We start from the raw sequence: 18,774 nt of genomic DNA on the forward strand, positions 1-18,774 counted from the left end.
CATAGTCCTTCTCCTGGTGCACTCTGGAGATGGCATGGACCCTCAGAGCTCTAAAACTGCCATTGTGGCTGGAATACAAAGGTAAGGGATGAGAGTGTGAACTGAGGAAGAGGCCAGATCATGCAAAGCTTTAAAAGTTTTATTATGGATTTAGTGCATTACAGTAATCAAATAATGTTGACTGTTTAGTTTAGGAATGAACAAATTTATTTTGTAAAGGGCCAGAGAGTAAACGTTGTGTTGCAGGTATTCAACCCTGCTGTTGTAAGGGAGAAGCAGCCAGATATAACACGTGTATGAGTGGGTGTGGCAGTATCAATAAAACTTTATTTACCAAGACAAGTCACAGTCAGTATCGTACATACTTCCTCATTAGACCAATCCTAAAGTTACTACCTTATTCCCAAGTTTCTCCAACTGAAGTGGTACAGGGATATTTGGGGGACTCTAACAGTGCATAGTCAGCAAGCATTAAGGGATATTATATGTGGAAAATTGGGTTAAGAAAAAAAAAATTTGGACTCCTTTGATTTTTCTTTGAAGTCATGTCACAAGAAAAGTCAGCAGGCAAGTTCATCTGCCAAGAGAAAGAGCATATAAGACAAAATGAAATTCCAGAAACAAGATAACTAAAGGGAATGAGTGCTAAGAAAAGGTTAAAAAGGTTTCTTGAAAAGCAAGTATCACTTGGGAGGTGAACTTGTTCAAAGCATGCATTAACTTGCCTCTGCAGGAACAAACTGTATTACAAGGTTCTGCTCCAGCTCGTCTGATATACAGCACCTGTGGTCTCTGTAGACAACAGACTCTGGACTTGAGAAGTATCAGGTTTAGTGCTCATGCTAGAGAGAAGGACATACTATCATAAAAGTGTTCCGATGGAATCTGGAAAAGCTAAAAAGACTTCTAAAAAGTGGGTTTGGATCTCTTTTATAATCATAGGATTAACTTATTTGAATAATTTTATAAATGCTTTTTTATGCTGAAGTGACCAGTTTATAAAATTCTTATCAAAATCACATAATGTATTTAAAATATTTTGGAATTATAACACTGGACATAATTTGGAGAAGATATTCAGGATGGGCTAGGTTATGCTACAATAAAGAACAACACTCAAATCTCAGTGGTTGTAGACAACCAACTTTTTTTTTTTCACTCACATTGTTTATCATAGTCAGCAGGGGCTCTACTAATCATAGTCACTAATGGAACAGTCATCATCACAATATTGCTAGTGGCCATAATAGACGGGAGGGGATAGCTTTAAAGCAATTAGATTTTTGGCCCAGAAGTGACATATATTATTTTTTTCACAATGCGTTGCCATAACTAGTCAAATGGCTTCCACCCACCCATGACAGTTCAGTATATCTAACCTTACCATCCATGTGCCCAGGAAATAGAAAGCTGGGTATATTTGTCAAACAGCACTAAAGACCATATAGGTAGTTTTATATTTGTATAATTGTTTCATTAATGTTTATCTCATCAACTTTCTGGGGAGCAACATGAGAGAAGGAAGTGAGATTGTTTTGGCTCAGTTTCCTCAACCCAGCCTAAAACATTATCTGGCACAAAAAGGGACTCAAAAAAATATTTGTTCAGCAGATAAAGCTGTCTATCTAATCTAACTCTTTGACAATAGACCAAGCACGATAATGTGCTCTTTCTTGTGATCAAAATCGTCAAGAATATGAGTTCTATGTAATATTATTCTTAAAGTAGATATAAAATTGCTGTTGAAAATTAGAACCCCCAAATCTCTCTTTAGAACAGATACCGTTTAGAAGGAGCTAAAGCTAATATTTTTAATGGCCATTGTTGGTCAAATAAGTTTATAAATAGGATATATATGTTTGCTAGCTTATAGTTTGTATTGGGTATGGGGGAGAGGCTGTAAGCAGGCCGGTCATTATAGCCTAAGGCTTAGTTTTAAGACTAAGTTTTTCCCCACACCCTTGACTGATTGCATGATGTGGGGTGGTGCAATCTCATGAGAAATCCCATTATGCCTCAGATAAGTGACTTTGTATCAGAAACTTCCTTGTTTGTATATTGGATTAAAGGTTTGGATTTCTACACTATGAAGTGGGGCAGACAGGGGAGCTTGCTCTCTCTCGGTTCCTGAGATTAGCATTAGAGGAGAGAGCAGAGAAAGGAGAGCAGAAAAAGGCCACAAGGAGGAGGTGAGGAGAGGCAGCCAAGGTGGCGGAGTGCTGAAAGAGAAGCCAGTTAGTGCAGAGTTTGTGCAGAGAGAAGGAGATGGGGAACAGAGGTGAATAAGGCTAGTGAGCTAGAAAACTTTGATTCTAGGAAACTCAGATAAGTCATTAGCTTTGTGAGCACTGAATGAGTGGGTTTTGGAGCCCAGTGTGTGTTTTTTCTTGCCTACCTGGTGCAAACTAGGATTAAAGATAATGGCCCACCAGTTCATGGCTCTGTTGTTTCATTACCGTCTGTCCGAATCAAATGCGAACTGCATGTGAATGGCCACTATGGCAGCTCCTGGCCTTACAGCCATCTTTTCTCCACTGTAACAAAGAGTATTGAGATGCTGCACACTTGAATTAAGTGGTTACTTTATTGATTCATGCTATAATAAATATCCCCCTCCCATTGTGGAGTCTTTATACAACAAGGGTTTATCTTTTCACATTACTTGTCCAACTTTGATTACTATGGAGATTTAAAAAAAGAAGGAGGGGACCCTGCTCCATATAGCCATGTTAGACTGAACATGAAGTATGTTGTGAAAACTGCTGATCACCATGACTGAAGTAGGGATGCCTGGAGGGTCCCAAGCATCTCTTTTCTGTTTTAGCTCTGATGGGAAGTGCCACTTCTACCAATAGGTTATTGTCAAGAGCCCATCACAGAGCCTCACTAAGGTAAGGTATATGAGTGATTTGGAAGAGTAGAAGGGATATTTGGAGGGTACCACTTTTTCTTCCATACAGGTTATCTGTATAGAGATCATTGAGAGGCCTAAACATTTATATGTAGATATGTAGGAAAACCCCTTTGCACGATGTGAATTTTATCCTGAATAGAGATTTTACTAGAAACTGAAGTATATTGACATCATCAGGGATAGAGTAGCTCAGTTCAGGTTTGCAAAAACCATCAGTGTAATTGATGTGATGATAAAATAGTAGGAAAGAGTGTCAAAGAAGAAACAGATTGAAATTTTAGAGTCATGTCTGGACCCAATAACTGTAAGCTTTTCCTCCTGTTATGGAATAAAACAATGATGGATCTATCTATTTTTAGGGGAAGCATTTTATGAATTCATGTCACAGTCATTTCTTATATCAAATATTAGAACAGTGCAATAGAAAAATAGTCATTTTACTTTTCTAGATTGGTATCATACATACTATAATTTGATCTATATTTAAAAATATTTGCTGGTTATCCTATAAATACAACTTTCTATACTACATGCTATGCTAAAAGAGAATATTCCACACAGATGAATACTTGGTGATCATAACCCACCAGGCTCTAGAATTTCATATTGATTGCTATTAGCAAAATATCTAGGTTAAATTTTTGTAGAGTATACATGCTAATACTACAGGAAGCAAGAGTTTCTCTTTGGAATTTATTTTTTGAGGGACATTTCTCATGGAGCAATGGGTCATATTAGGTTAAGTTTAGAAAATTTGTGTTTACTGAGCTGTCCACATATCTATTAAAGGGATTTCATATCTATAAATAAATAAGCTTAATTTTCCATGGTGTCAGAGAAATAATGAGACTTTTATATAAAAATATTTCTACCAGCTGAAATATCATGATTGTTATTCTAATACTTCCTCCCACAAATACTTAGGAAATTGTTTGTCTATTTTAGAAAATTGGAGAGATATTTTAATTTTTTTCTTGCCTCTTGAGAACCACTTTCAACAATAAAAAATAGATTTGACTTTAATGTTTATATCTTGATATTTCTTTGGGCCAATTCTAATAAAATCAAAATGTATCTGAAAAGTCAATCATTTGAAATTGTAGGATTTTAAAATTTATTTAAGCTTTAATCAGTGTAATGCACTGTTCAGAAAGTCTTAGTACTTATCTTTCCAGTTACATGGGGATTGTCACTGGCACCCAACCATACTACTTACTGTTTCCCATTTTTTTCTAATTTTGTACAGGACATTCTAATTATCTAGATGGCTAAGTCAGAAGCCCAGTGTCTTCTTTTCATTCTTTCTGTGCCTTACAATCACATGTAATTAGTCCTATAATTTTCAGTCCTTAAATTGATCCTGATTCTCTTTTCTCTGTTTTATTGTTTCTCCACTAATTCAGGTCATCATCTCTTTCTACTAGTCTATTGTAATATCAAGGTGTCTGGTCTCCTGGAAGTGATAATTCTGTAATCTACATCTGGTAATATTTTTCTAACTAAAAGTTTCAGTGGCTTCTCATCACCCAGGATAAAGTCCAAACTCCTGAGAGTTGGCTATACTTTCTTTTGAGATCTTAACCTTGCCTGCCTTTCTAGTCTCATCCCTCACTAGTCTACACACCCTCTGAATCTGAGACATTAAAAATGACTTCTTAGAAAATATCACTTTATCTCTTAGTGGCTTTTCTTCATAAATATTATTCTTAATGCCTCCAGCACAGAAACATAACCTCCAGTCCTCAGTTCATCAGCTTCTACTCATCTCTTAATTACTTGTGACTCTGTTTGGAAGCCATTTTTAAATTCCTGATAAATTAGGCGGCCAACTTCTCTGCTCTTATAGCAGTCTGTTCCTCTAACATAGTATAAATTATACATTATCAAAATTGTTGCTTTAATCACTTGACCAATTCAAAGAATTTCTCCTTAAGAATATCAACTATGTCTTTATTTATTTTTCTATAGTGAGAAAATTTAAAAATACAGAAAAAAGAAATGATAAATAGCCATATTTCTCTCTTAAAAACAACTACCTTTGACATGTCATGTTTTATCTATCTTACTAAAGAAATAAAAGAAAATACCACTAACTTTTCTGTCCTAAGTCCTACTCCTCTTTGGCCTTTCTAAGGGACAAATACCATCATGGGATTGCTGTCACTTTCCTTTCCATTAAAAATACATTTACTATATGTATCCTGATTTATTGATGTCGCCCCATTAAAAAAATAAAATTATTAAAAAAAACAAAACAAAACATTTACATGTATACTATGTATCTATAGCCAATACTGAATATATTTTGTATCTATATTTTTCTAGTTTTTAAAATGGTGTTATACCCTCCCTGAGCTAACAGTAATTTTATGTCAATATTATGTCAATATGTATAGATTAAAAACATAATATTGAGTGAATATATCAAGAGATAGACTATTATCATATATAGAGTTTTTTTTTCAATTTTCTGAGTAAAAATGGTATGTCATTGCCTCATTTATCTTTTCTTCAAAAAATTAATAATGGTATAGAGCTTCTTCCTGTTGGCCTCTCAGGTATTCTCAGCTCTGAATTTTCTGTAAATTCATTCTTCACTCTATCCCCCTCCAGAGGATGAGAGTGAATGCACACAGGCTTGATGAAGAGGAAATCTATTTTAAGATGCATAGGCAGACAATGTGGCTCATATTCATTTTCTTGAGAAAGAGTGGTAGAAGGAGAGAATAGAGAGGATGATGGAGGAAAACAAAGCTAAGAAGCTTGGATTTTATCCTTTGGTGATGGAAACTTATTGATGGCCTCTAACTAGGGAAGCAATTACTTCAGAACTGAGTTTTAAAGATCAGCTTGTGAAGATGCTTTGGAGATCAAGCAGTAGAGAGAAGATTTGGAGCAGGAAAGTGACTCAGAAAAATACTCCAGTAGACCAGACATGAAATGATAATGGTTTAAAATGAGCAGGTGGAGTGGAGAAAAAAAAAAAAAGTGGTTGCACTTGCCATTTATTTGGGAAATTGTATTTCATTGATTTGGATTGAATCAAGGACAAAGTTAGGTGTTTTGTGCACATAATGTAAATGTTAATGATGACATTTATTTAATGTATACTGCTGATATTCATTTCTTTTCCTTCATTAAATTGGAAATTAAGGCAATCAGACCTTATTAAACAGTGTTCTCTATTAACCATTGTATACCCAGTGTTAACACTTAAAAAGTGTACAAAGAATAAATATAATAGATACCTTTATATGACTACCTGCATTTTGGTAGAGTGTGGTCATTCTTATAAATCCCACCTTAACCCTTTTCATCTTTCATTCTTATTGCCCCATGCCACCACAGGTATGATTTAACCACCACATCTTTTTGTTTGTTTTATTTTGTTTCCTTCTGTGGTGCTGTTGCAGCAGAACTACTAGTGAATTCTTATCTTGAGTCTGATGTGACGTTTTCCTGCTCATCAGCTACTCATGTTCTTGCTGCGCGGTAGTCTCTCTGTATGATCAATTTGACTAACGCCTCCTCATTCATGGTATATGTTTGAAAACTTGACTCTCTCCTTGAGGACCCATTCATACGTATTTAAACATGAAGATCATTATAGATAGTTATCCTAAAGTGAACTCTCCTTATTTCTAAACTTCTCATTTTCACTGTTCAAAACATTGCTGTTGGTCCAACTTTCTGAACATTTCTAAAACAAACAAAAGGCTTTGACTTACAAATTCTGCAGGATCAAATTACAAATTACTCATACTAAAAGGCATTTTCCTATGGAAGGAACAAAGTTTCTTTGTAGAAATGAAATTTTAAAGGAGTTTTTTTTTTTTTTTTTCCATTGGGAAACTGAGACGGTACTCACCAATCTTACTGGTTTTCATTTAAACTTATTTGTGATTTAATCTTGATAACATTTTGGATGGCAACAGATATAATTTAGTTAAATTATATTCCATTTCTTAGTTTTCTGGGGGAGTACCTGCAGCTGTGTTTGTATGACGAAACAATGTAAGTTGCCTATATACTGTACATCATGGAAATCACTTGACTGTATTATATTATGATAGAAAATAAAATAAACATTCACGATTATTTTAGTTTACTAGAACTATCGCTTTTTATCCTGTGTAGATCTACAATTTAATTAATCAGTTGGTTAAATCTGAAATACATGATTTTTATTATGCATTCAAATACTGTATCACTTTTTAGTCCTTTGTTATAAATCATAATATAGTGTCTTATAAGAAGAGCTGGAAAAATAAACCCTCTTGTTCATAGCTTGCCTCATTCTTTTTAGATTTATGTGCATGGTATGCCTGGTCCTGAATGTGGAATGGGTTTCTATTAAGGAAAGTGGGTCAGATGGTTGCTGTGAAGATTGAGGAGAAACTGATAGCTTCCTGGGCTCTTTTGAAGGGTGCTGTTTTAAAATACGGATTAGTCAAGGTTCACAGTGCTCTTACCAGCCTGTAAATTACCACTATGTAATTTTAAACTATTCAGTGCTTATGGCAAAATTCTGGTCTTTTGATGTTAGGGCAGAGGGAAGCATTTTATTGGAAAGTGGGGCAAAAATAGAGATAAAAACATTGGATGATAGTTCTGGAGGGGTTGACTTTTCTTCAGAAAAACTTTTTACTCCTTTACGATCTATGTCAATAAAATGACAAACAACACCAAAATAAACATTCAGTTTAGAGCTCACTTATGATCTAATATTAATCCTCCAATGTTTTAAAAAATTATTATGAAGAATTTTACACATAAAAAACAACGAACCCATCAAGTACACATTAGTTGCTTCAATAATCACCACTCAATGCCTATTATTTTTCATCTGCAATACTACCAACCTCCTCCTTTCCACACTAGATTCTTTTGCACCAAATCCCAGATATTATATCATATAATCTATAATCTGCATGTATGTGAGTCTTTCTATAAAACAAGGATTATTTTAAATAACATAACCCCAATACTATATAGACTAAAAAATTAAAAATAATTATTCCATATCATCCAATACTTAGTAATGATCTAACATTCCCTTTTTATTTATTAGGTGTTATGCTTATATAAATAAAAGTTTTCTACTATTAACTATGCTTTTATCCCCAGATACAGTTTACACAAGAAAGCAGAATAAATATTCGATATTCTCCCTTTATTTTCCAGGTTTTCAAAAAACTGAGTTGATTCACTAATATTTTTTAATGATAATTTACCTATTGCATATTTTTGAACTCATGGATATTTTGTATATTTGATGTGCTCCAATTCACTGAAGTTATTATTCTTTTAGTGCTCAAATTGTCCCATCTTTTTCTGGTGGTAATGCCCTCAATTTAGTTTCTTTGTCTTTTCAACTCAATGTTCCTTCATCTTTTCTATACTTTCTGGTATCTTAAGATGTTGCAGGATTATGTTGTATTTATCCTACCATAGTCTTAGAAACGGTCCCTTACAATAAGGGAAGTGATGAGAGACTACCTTTCAGCCTGCAGGGCTGTTCACTATTAATAGGGGATATTTCTTACTGGCTAATAATTTTAAGGTTTCCACCAGCCTACATACCACAATGACTTCTGGTGTTACTAACAAAGGCCAAAAATTCATGGGTGTACCATAATTACAGTAATAGTAGATGTGTATTACATTCAAAACAATATACCAAGCACTTTACTAGCATTAATAATTCTGTAATTTATAATTATTACAAAACTGAAATATAAGTGCTATTACCCCTATTTTATCAGGTAAATAAACTAAGGAATGAGGCTTAGTAGATGCCAAAAATTATACAGCTACAATTTTTGAGTCAATATTTGAACTTGGCAGTCTGCAAGTGTGTGTGTGTGTGTGTGTGTGTGTGTGTGTGTATGTGTATTTGAGTGTTTGGGTAGAGAAAGAAAAGCTTTAGCCCAACAATTCAAAAACAGTTCAGTATGCCTTACAGGTAGTAAAAACTAAATACCCTCATATGCGCAGGAATGTGCCAGCTTACACTTGATATCCTGATATAATTGCTAATAGCACCAACTTTTATTCTAAGAGGCCACCCTACTTAAGGGTAAAAAGAGGCTATAACCTATAGGCAATTTATAAAGTAGTTTAGTGTTATAGATGTTCAGTGTTTCATGGTGGGGGAATCTTCTTTTCTAAATTAAAGAAAGACCGTTGAAGACACCATTCTCCTGGTGTGTGGTCTGCTAATTTCTTCATGGTAGCCACGGACTGAGCTAGCCTGCAGTTGTAAAAATACCTCCTATATCTCTAGTCCCTGGAGCTGCTCTTAGCTAGGACTTAGTCTGGAGCTGCTCTTCATGCTGATCTCTGATTCCCTACATTTTAACAGTCCATCTGTTTCTAGGGCTTAGATTAGTGCCTGACACAAACTGGCCACTTAATGTTTTCTAACCAAGTGAATGACCCTTGATTGGTTTATTGCCACAGTGGTAGAAATAAAAAAATATGAGCTTATCCAGAGTACTCACCTACGTTGTGTGCTCACCTAAACATTTGCATTCAGATTATTTTGCACTTTTATTTCGGGGAAAACAATGTTATTGGCTTGAACTGGAGACTACTTTTTCAAATCATAGCAGTGTTTTTTGGGTTTTTGTTTGTTTGTTTGTTTTTTTAATAACAGAGAGACAGAGTAAATGGTCTATCGGCCATGGCTTGTTTTTTTTTTGTTGTTTTTTTTTTGTTTGTTTGTTTATTTTTGATTCCTGCAAGTAGTGCTGAGCATATGATCTGATAATCAATCCTTGGAGTCTTAACCCAGATAACACATACCACGGGAGCCCAAATAAAGAAATTGTAAGAGTATGTATGACCAGTATGAATTTACTGGGGGAAAAATGTCCACTTGATATTAACAAAATAGGTGGCTAATGCTAAGAATATGTGATCCTGGGAAAATAGCCTTTTATTTTCTCTAGCAAAATAATTTTTCAATAAAATATAAAACATATTAGGTAATAATATTTGTGTGGACAAATGTGTTACTGGGGCAGTTTTAATTATTAAAATCTGCTGAGCCCATGTAAGACTGGGGTATCTGATAGGTAAAATGGCTACTTAGCTGCCACCTCTAAAACAATGCAGGCCTGAAGGAGGAGTAAGGGCTCAGAACAGAACATCCTCATCCCCTACTATAAGGTTGTAGTTAATGTGCTTGCTAGGCTCTCTCTTAATGACTTCCTGGCTTTTACTTTGATATGTAGCAGAAAGTTTACCTTTGCAGGAGTTTCAGTAAAAGCTTACATTGGGAAGGGACCTGACAATTAGGGGAGTTTAAATCACTGTGGTTATTTGTAAAAGCTTTGATACAGGCCCAAGGGCGCCAGGACCGGCTGTTCCTGGGAGACACCTGACCTCAGCTATCTTGAAAATTTACCAAGGACACCAGAGAGGACCATGCTGATTAGGCCTGTGCTACATCAGAAAGAACTTGTATTTCTGCAGCTGAATCCCCCTCCTACTGCTCATAGTCAAGTCAGTGACCAAGGCCACAGACCAAGATGCGCTTATCTGAGCATGTCCAGGTGCACCCAACCCCATGCCAGCAAATGCCTGCAGCAACCTCTATATCTAACGCTCCCCCCCGCAGCTTGAGGCTGACACCCTTTATTGGTCTCAACCTGCCTGCACCCAAAGTGCTTTTAAAATAAATTTTCCTTTTGGAACACACTAGCCTTATGTTTTTGGTTCAGCCCACGGTTTCTTTCTTTCAGTATTGGAATACTGTGCAGCACTAATGCTACTATATGCATGAGAAAGGCTCAGATGCAGGTAGCCCAAACCTGTGTGAACATTACCTGGACAATTAAATAATCAGTTATTGAGAGTCACGCATTTTTAGAATTTACGCTAAATTCAGAGTATTATTTTTTTTTAAGTTTTTGAAATAATAAGACTGAAAAAAAAATTGGTTCTTCACATTTATTTTTTATGTTGATGGAGATTAATTTTCATCTGAGATGGGCCAAATAAATTAAAACTGAAGCATTTGATTTCGAAAACTCATATATTTCTTCAGGCTAAGATTGTTCATTTAAACAAGTCTATTAGATTCAATTCAAATTAATAGGATACTGAATAAAAATAAAATTATTCCTTCTTAGACAATTAAATCAAAGAGAGGACAAAATTATTCATAAAATAACATATTGAATTTCTAGAACAGCAAAGGATTATTTGTCCTTGTTAAAATGTTCTATAAAGAATGGCAGTGGTGGCGGTGTGTGGATGTATTATAGGTTGCTTAAAAATAATGATTATTGGCCTGACCTGTGGTAGCACAGTGGGATAAAGCGTCGACCTGGAACACTGAGGTCGCCAGTTCAAAACCTTGGGCTTGCCTGGTCAAGGCACATATGGGAGTTGATGCTTCCTGCTCCTCCCCCTTCTCTCTCTCTCTGTCTCTCTCTCTCACTCCTCTCTCTCTAAAAAATCAATAAAAATAAAATATTAAAAAAATAATAAAAATAATGATCATCTAGAAGGTGTTTTGATTATGTTTGAGTTCAGCTTCTCTAATTCTGTAATATTTATATAAATAAGTTTATTGATACTTTAATTCAAAAATTTTGAAACTGACTGAAAATAAGATTTCATTTAAAATTCTAACAATTGAATTATAGTAAAAAAATATACATATGAAACATTTGCTCTTACATTTTAAGAATTATAATAGTCAATGTAATTTTATTAAACAAGGTCACCCCCATAGATTTAATTTGAAAAAATAAAATAGAATAAAAATTCATTAAAATGTTAGTGAAATTTAAAATATGAGGATGAAGAATTACATAAGCTTCAGTTTATTTTGAGTAAGTGAAATTATGCAGAGTGCTTATATATGCTCAGTTTATAGATCACTAATTCACGAAATAGCACTTGAATAGCCTACATAGGGTTTGTAAGCACAGACCTTTGAATTTGTGTTGAAATTCTTGATGTACTTTTTCTATCTGGGCTACTGGAAATCAAGACTCTTTCCTCGAATGCCTCGGGTGCTCTATTATATCTCTGCCTTGCAGGGCTGCCCTAAGGATGAAAGATAAGTTATATAAAAGGCCAGACACATAGTAAGTGCTCATAAACTATAATTTCCTATTTTTTGCTTCACATCAGGTTTCATTGATATTTATAAAACCCATATTTCTAGATATTTTGCTGAATAGAACTAAGATTGTTTATAAGTATATATTATTTTAAAATGCTTTCTCTTTATTATGGCCACTGTTAAAACAGATCCAAACAAAGTGATCTAGCACTAGCCAGGTTATCTTCTATCTATAGGGTTGTTTCAGAGGAATTCTTATCAGGCTTCCACAACATAAAACACGTAGTTAGCTTTTTCTGTTTTTTAGGTCTTTGGCCTGTGCTACTTCAGAAAAATATTATTCTCTTCTGTATTTCCTATTGGTTCTCTGAAGGAAGCAATTATTTTAATTATTGATTATTTTTGGGAAACCATTTTATTCTAACTCATAAGAATAAAACAACAAGAAATGGGATGCATGAGAGACATCTCATAAACGTGTATCTAACAAAGAAAACATACATCTCCAAATATGAATATGCATTTAGAACCTGGCTTGCTGCCTAGGCTCCTAACCAGTTGTTTCATGCTTCAACGTCCTATTATAATAGATCCTGCAAGGGGAAGCTCTGGGTCCACAGCTAGAGGTAGTAGCACCCTATAGAGTTTTGTGTCTGGGATGAAGTGGACTTCTTTGTGGTAGGGTGGTTAAATATTTATCAGTTTGCCTTGAGCCAAGTACATGGTAAGAGACTAGTTTGTATTTTGGTTTTGTTTTCAAGGAGGCCACTTGTACTCTTATCTTGCATTAATCAGAGAATTCGTTGTTTGTTGAAAAGCTTTAATCTGAAATACTTTCACTGTGCCATTGTGCTCTTGTTTGTTGCCTAAAACAAATGAGCTAAGATTAATTTTATATTGAGCTGCAAATAATGGCTTGTCATTACATACATCACTCAATATTCTATATTTCTCTATATGCATAGAGGTGATATTTTCATCAATATGTGTCCCTATACTTAACGGTTGAAAGAACTACTAAGATGCAGATATTAATTTTTTTGTTATTATTCTAAAGGGGAAAATTATTGTTACATTATTAGTGTTGGATAAAAGATGGTGATACAATCAGTTTAAACAAGTATAAATATAGAGATGGTCATTTGGTTTAATTTTTGATTCAGAGCAAATTCTTGGGATTTAGAGTATTGCACAGTCAGTTCCATAAGAGAAAAAAATCACCTTGTGATTTTGTTTATTTATTTATTTATTTATTTATTTTTGATTCTGAGAAAGGTGTCCTATTGAGAAGTGTAAAGCCAGGAGGCAAGGCCAGGGCCACTATCACAGCAGCCTGGCCCATGCAGGTTCGCATTGGATTCGGACAGTCGGTAAAGAAACAACAGAGCCACAAACTGGTGGGCCATCGTCTTTAATCCTAGCTTGCACCCGGCGGGCAAGTAAAAACATACACTGGGCTCCAAAAGCCACTCACATTCAGTGCTCACAAAGCCACTGACTTATCCGAGTTTCCTAGAATCAAAGGTTTCTAGCTCACCAGACTTATTCACCTCTGTTCCCCATCTCCTTCCTTATCCCAGATACAAACTCTACACAAACTGGCATCTCACTCAGCACTCCGCCATCTTGGCTGCTTCTCCTGGCCTCCTCCACGTGGCCTTTCTCTGCTCTCCTCTGCTCTCTCTTCTAATGATAATCTCCCAGGAACCAAGAGCCCCAACTCCCGTTCTACCCCCACTTTATACTGTAGATTCAAACCCTTTAATCCAATATACAAAATAGGGAAGTCTCTAATACAGTCACTTCTCTGAGGCATGATTGGATTGTACCACCCCACATCAAGACGGGTGGGAGAGGCTTAATCCCAAAACCAAGCCCCAGGCTACAATGATCCTGTCTGCCCCCAACACACATTAATATCACCTGGGCAACGGCCTCCACGTGGGCAGTGGCACCATCTTTAACAAAGTGAGCATAATACATTTTATCTGCCCAACAAGAAGTTTATTTTATCTCCTAGATTTGCTTCCTTCTATTATTTTTTCCTGACAGTGACTGGGTTACAAAGAAAAAGTTATATAAACTACCACAGTCCTTTTTCTTTCAACCTTTGATCTCAAAATTGTTCTGCAGTCCTGAAATATGAAATACTATTGCTATTTTTTTGGTACACCTAGTTCCCCAACATGTAAATGTGTAAATTTGCTATACTTCATTGTGGAAGCAGAAGCGTCTTCAAAATTGCTTTACAAATTTTTCTCAGAAAAATGTAGTCATGTTTGTAACTACATAAAAACTCATTTTAGAATTCTTTATGATAAACGGAAGAAGATAAAGCAATATGCCTGTTGTATTAAACAGTGAAGTAAAAAGAATAATTATAAATAACTATTTCTGTTTTGTTAGGATACAAGTCTGTGATAATTGCTCCTTTAAAAAACCCTTTAGGTGAAACTTATGGTTGGCTAGAAAATCTATTCTAGGATTAAACAAAATGATATTGGAATTACAAATCTAATTAAATGATGAGTGTTGGGCAGATAAAATATATTATGCTCACTTTGTTAAAGATGGCGCTGCCCACGTAGAGACCCGTCACCCAGGTGGTATTAATGTGTGTTGGGGGTGGGCTGTGGGCAGGCAGAATCCTTGTAGCCTGGGGCTTGGTTTTGGGATTAAGCCTTTCCCACCCTTTTTGATGTGGGGTGGTACAATCCCATCATGCCCCAGATAAGTGACTTTGTATTAGAGATTTCCCTATTTTGTATATTGGATTAAAGGTTTTGATTTCTACACTATAAAATGGGGGCAGAACAGGAGCTTGCTCTCTTAGTTCCTGAGATTAGCATTAAGAGGAGAAAGCAGAGAGCAGAGAAAGGCCATGTGGAGGAGGCCAGGAGAAGCAGCCAAGATGGTGGAGTGTTGAGTGAGAAGCCAGTTTGTGCAGAGCTTGTGCAGGGAGAAGAAAGAAGATGGGGTACAGAGGTGAATAAGTCTGGTGAGCTAGAAACCTTTGATTCTAGGAAACTTGGATAAGTCAGTAGCTTTGTGAGCACTGAATGTGAGTGGCTTTTGGAGTGTATGTTTTTACTTGCCTGCCAGGTGCAAGCTAGGATTAAAAATGATGGCCCATCAGCTTTTGGCTCTGTTGTTTCTTTACCGACTGTCCAAATCCAATGCGAACCTGCATGTGAACGGCCACGATGGTGGCTCCTGGCTTTACAATGAGATTGTTGGACAAACTGACCCAACTGAGTTTTAATTTTCAGGAATATTTCACAGGCACTCTTTATTTCTATGTATGTGATTAATTTCCAATGAATTCAAAATCCAGTATGTAGTCTCATTTGAGTATTAACTTGGAAAATACATTCTTAGTCTAGTAATTTTCTTTTATGTCTATTTTATTTTAAATTAGAACATAGAGTTGCCACTGTGTTTTATGGCCAGGGTACATTTATTTTTGAATTATTTAAACCTTTTTATATTATAGAATATAGTACAGGACAAATGACATGATCAACAGTTTAAAAGTTTTAATGCAATCGTAGAGCCTTGGCAATATATTAAGCACTTATAGTTAAAACACATTTGGTTTTAGACATTTGTGAGAATCTCAAAGGTGTGTGATACAGTTTGAAAAATGTAAGGACGGATATTTGGGTGGTGAGTCTAGTAACTAGCAGCCAGTAAGTGAGCCCAGCTGTCACCCAGCACCAACAACATAAAGTGATTGTCTATTGGTTGATGCCTTATATTAACTTTATTAAGTGCTAAAAAACTTTATTTCATATTGGGAACTGATATCTAAAATGAAGTTCAATTGCTAATCCTTTAGGGTTTTTAATGTATTTGGAGATTTGTAGTCTCAAGATATATTCCTTAAGAATGTCATGGTTTTACTAAAGTTAAGGACATTTCTAACTCCATGGTCAGATTATTTCAGTAGTTAAGATATAGTGTCCTATAAAATAAAAAATGTCGCAAATTAGAAATAGTTTGAAACTGGTAGAGCATGCAAATAATTACTATTTTTTGATAAAAAAAATATATATATATATTTTTGGAATTCCGGTTATCTAGGTATGGTATCCAGAAACTGGCATTTAAAAATTATACACTTGTGTGCACATACACATTATGCTTCCACGTTTAAACTTAAATAAAGTGTCTATATCCTATAGTATACAGTTATGTTCATTATGTAGAGTGGAGAATGAAGAGTTGGATTGTTGATTAGCTAGGCCAAGGTAGAAAGACACCAACTGTGTATTTATTTTGTGCAATGACATTTCAGTGTCTCACATATCTTTGTCCTTTTGGTCTTAACTTCTTATGGGTGGTTTTCCTGTAGATACTTTATGTCTGTCATCTCATTGAATCTACTGTTTTGAAGAGAAAACTGTGAAGTTGGAACAATGTCAAAATAAGGTCTAATTCTCAGCTATGAACAGGGTTATTCAAAAGAAGAATGGAAGATTCATTTAAAATAGCTGAAACTTTTGTTTTAAGTAAAAATATTTCAGGTATTTTATGCCAAATACATCACTGGTGCTATTTGATTTCTCTCCCTGTCAATAAGAACTATCCGTGAGATATATAGCAATGAGTATATTTATTTATTTTATTTATTTTAAATAACAACAAACACATTTCTATGCACATATGGGGTGGGCAAAAGGAGGTTTACAGTTAAGTATGTGAAAGTTTAATCTTTATTATTTTTTAATTATTATTATATCATTTATTATTTTTATTAACCTACTTTTGACCACCTCTGTATACTGATCATGCCAAAAACATTCTGACTGGAAAGCTGAAAATAAAAATAAAAAAGCACTCTCTTTTCCACATGAAAACATTACTGATCAGCAGAAACTAGAAAATATTACCAAGAATTTAGATAAAATATAGATAGGTCCTGACTTCACAATGAGTGAACAGTGACTTCTGGTAAATTTTAGTATTGTCTTGACAGTGGTTCTTGGTACCTCTGTGTTGCTAGGCAACTCGAAAAAGGATGAGAAATTTACACTCAAATTTACTTATATATGTTGAATTTTATACACATTATGTTGAGAATGTATTGCACACATTATTACAGGCTAGTTGTACGTTTCTATTCTGTCTTTTGTGTGAGCTTCTCAATATATATGAAAGATACTCTGCCTGCATCTATGTTTACCCTCTTATTCTGAAAATTAATATAGCCCTAATATGTATTATTATGGTTGATTATTGTGGGTATATGAAATAAAACATGTAGCCTTTTTTGATGCAGAAAGAAAGATTATATAAGCTTTATAATATATTCTCTCTCACACACACAGAGCTTATATATATATATTTAAAACAACCATTCTTTCTGCACCAAAAGGACTACATACTGTGTGTGTCAGTGAGACAGAGAGAGAGAGCGAATTAGTATCTGGAACAAGAAATCTATGTAAGAAAGAGTCTTTTAGTTCCACCTGGCTTTTTTCATTTAATTACTATAATTAATAGATGCAGAAGAAAAATTAATAAAACACTTAAATCCAGTGAGGGTTTTTTTTTTTTTTTTTGTATTTTTCTGAAGCTAGAAACGGGGAGAGACAGACAGTCAGACAGACTCTCACATGCGCTCGACTGGGATCCACCTGGCATGCCCAGCGCCCGGGCCATCTTTGCTCCAATGGAGCCTCGGCTGTGGAAGGAAAAGAGAGAGACAGAGAGGAAGGAGAGGGGGAGGGGTGGAGAAGCAGATGGGCGCTTCTCCTGTGTGCCCTGGCCAGGAATCGAACCCGGGACTTCTGCACACCAGGCCGACGCTCCACCACTGAGCCAACCGGCCAGGGCCTAAATCCAGTGAGGTTTTAAAGGTCTAAATTATAGATATTTGAATTAAACACTAAGCAACTTGGGCTTTTTGAACAATACTTTCTGATATTAAAAAATTTGTAGTATATAATTTCAAGTGAGAGGTGTTATACTTGAGAACTAGAGTGCTTTTGTAAATCAAATTTTAAGAGTTAATGTTATGTCAATGCCACAAACCAGAAAATTAGATCTATATAACAAAGGAGCTTTAAAGAATGATGCCTAACAGATTGTGATGGCTGAAACTGCAGAAAATTGATGGTTCAAATTAAAAGTATGGATAAGGAATCTTTGTGGAATGATGCACACCTATAATTTTGTGAGAAGGGTAAGTAAGAAAAGCAAGTAAAGCCAGGGATTTTTATTTCCAGAAAGACTCTGAGGATTTGGGGTTTATATCATTTTATAACCTTAGTTAGTTTTCACTAGCTAAATGGTCCAAATTCAATGGTGGGATTCACATAATTTAACAACTGGTCTTCTGCCCAAATGACCATTTTAAATATAAAAAAATGATATATAAAAAGGTAGTTTATTATTTCATGCAGTTAATACACAAATAATAACAATAAAAGAGATACGCAAAACTAAATTATGTTTTAAGAAAGTGTTTTAAAACATTAATGAAAAAATATTAAATAATACCTGACAGAAAACAATAAACGTGTTATTTAAGATATTTCTATATTGCTTCTTGATTGGTGTCCTCACTTGCAATTTTTTTCACCTATGGATTGAACATTATTACTATAGGTGCTTCGAATATGTCGTTGTGCAGATGAACGTTAAAAAATGTGTAAGGAATGTAAATTTGTGATTTCCACAGTGGGTGGCTGTCCAGGCACCCACCTTAGAGAGATATCCGATTACGAGTGCCATTTTAACAACTGGTTTGCCAAACTCAACAAAAAATTAGATA

General features: G+C 35.0%; 1 protein-coding gene across 3 annotated transcripts in view; it reads left to right on the forward strand.

Moving 5' to 3' along the window:
• Positions 1 to 18,774, forward strand: part of LAMA2 (laminin subunit alpha 2) — a 660,268-nt gene that overhangs the window by 98,758 nt on the left and 542,736 nt on the right. The gene's annotated exons all lie outside the window — the stretch shown is intronic.

The sequence above is a fragment of the Saccopteryx bilineata genome, chromosome 12 (assembly GCF_036850765.1).
Source record: "Saccopteryx bilineata isolate mSacBil1 chromosome 12, mSacBil1_pri_phased_curated, whole genome shotgun sequence".
NCBI classification, from domain to species: Eukaryota; Metazoa; Chordata; class Mammalia; order Chiroptera; family Emballonuridae; genus Saccopteryx; species Saccopteryx bilineata.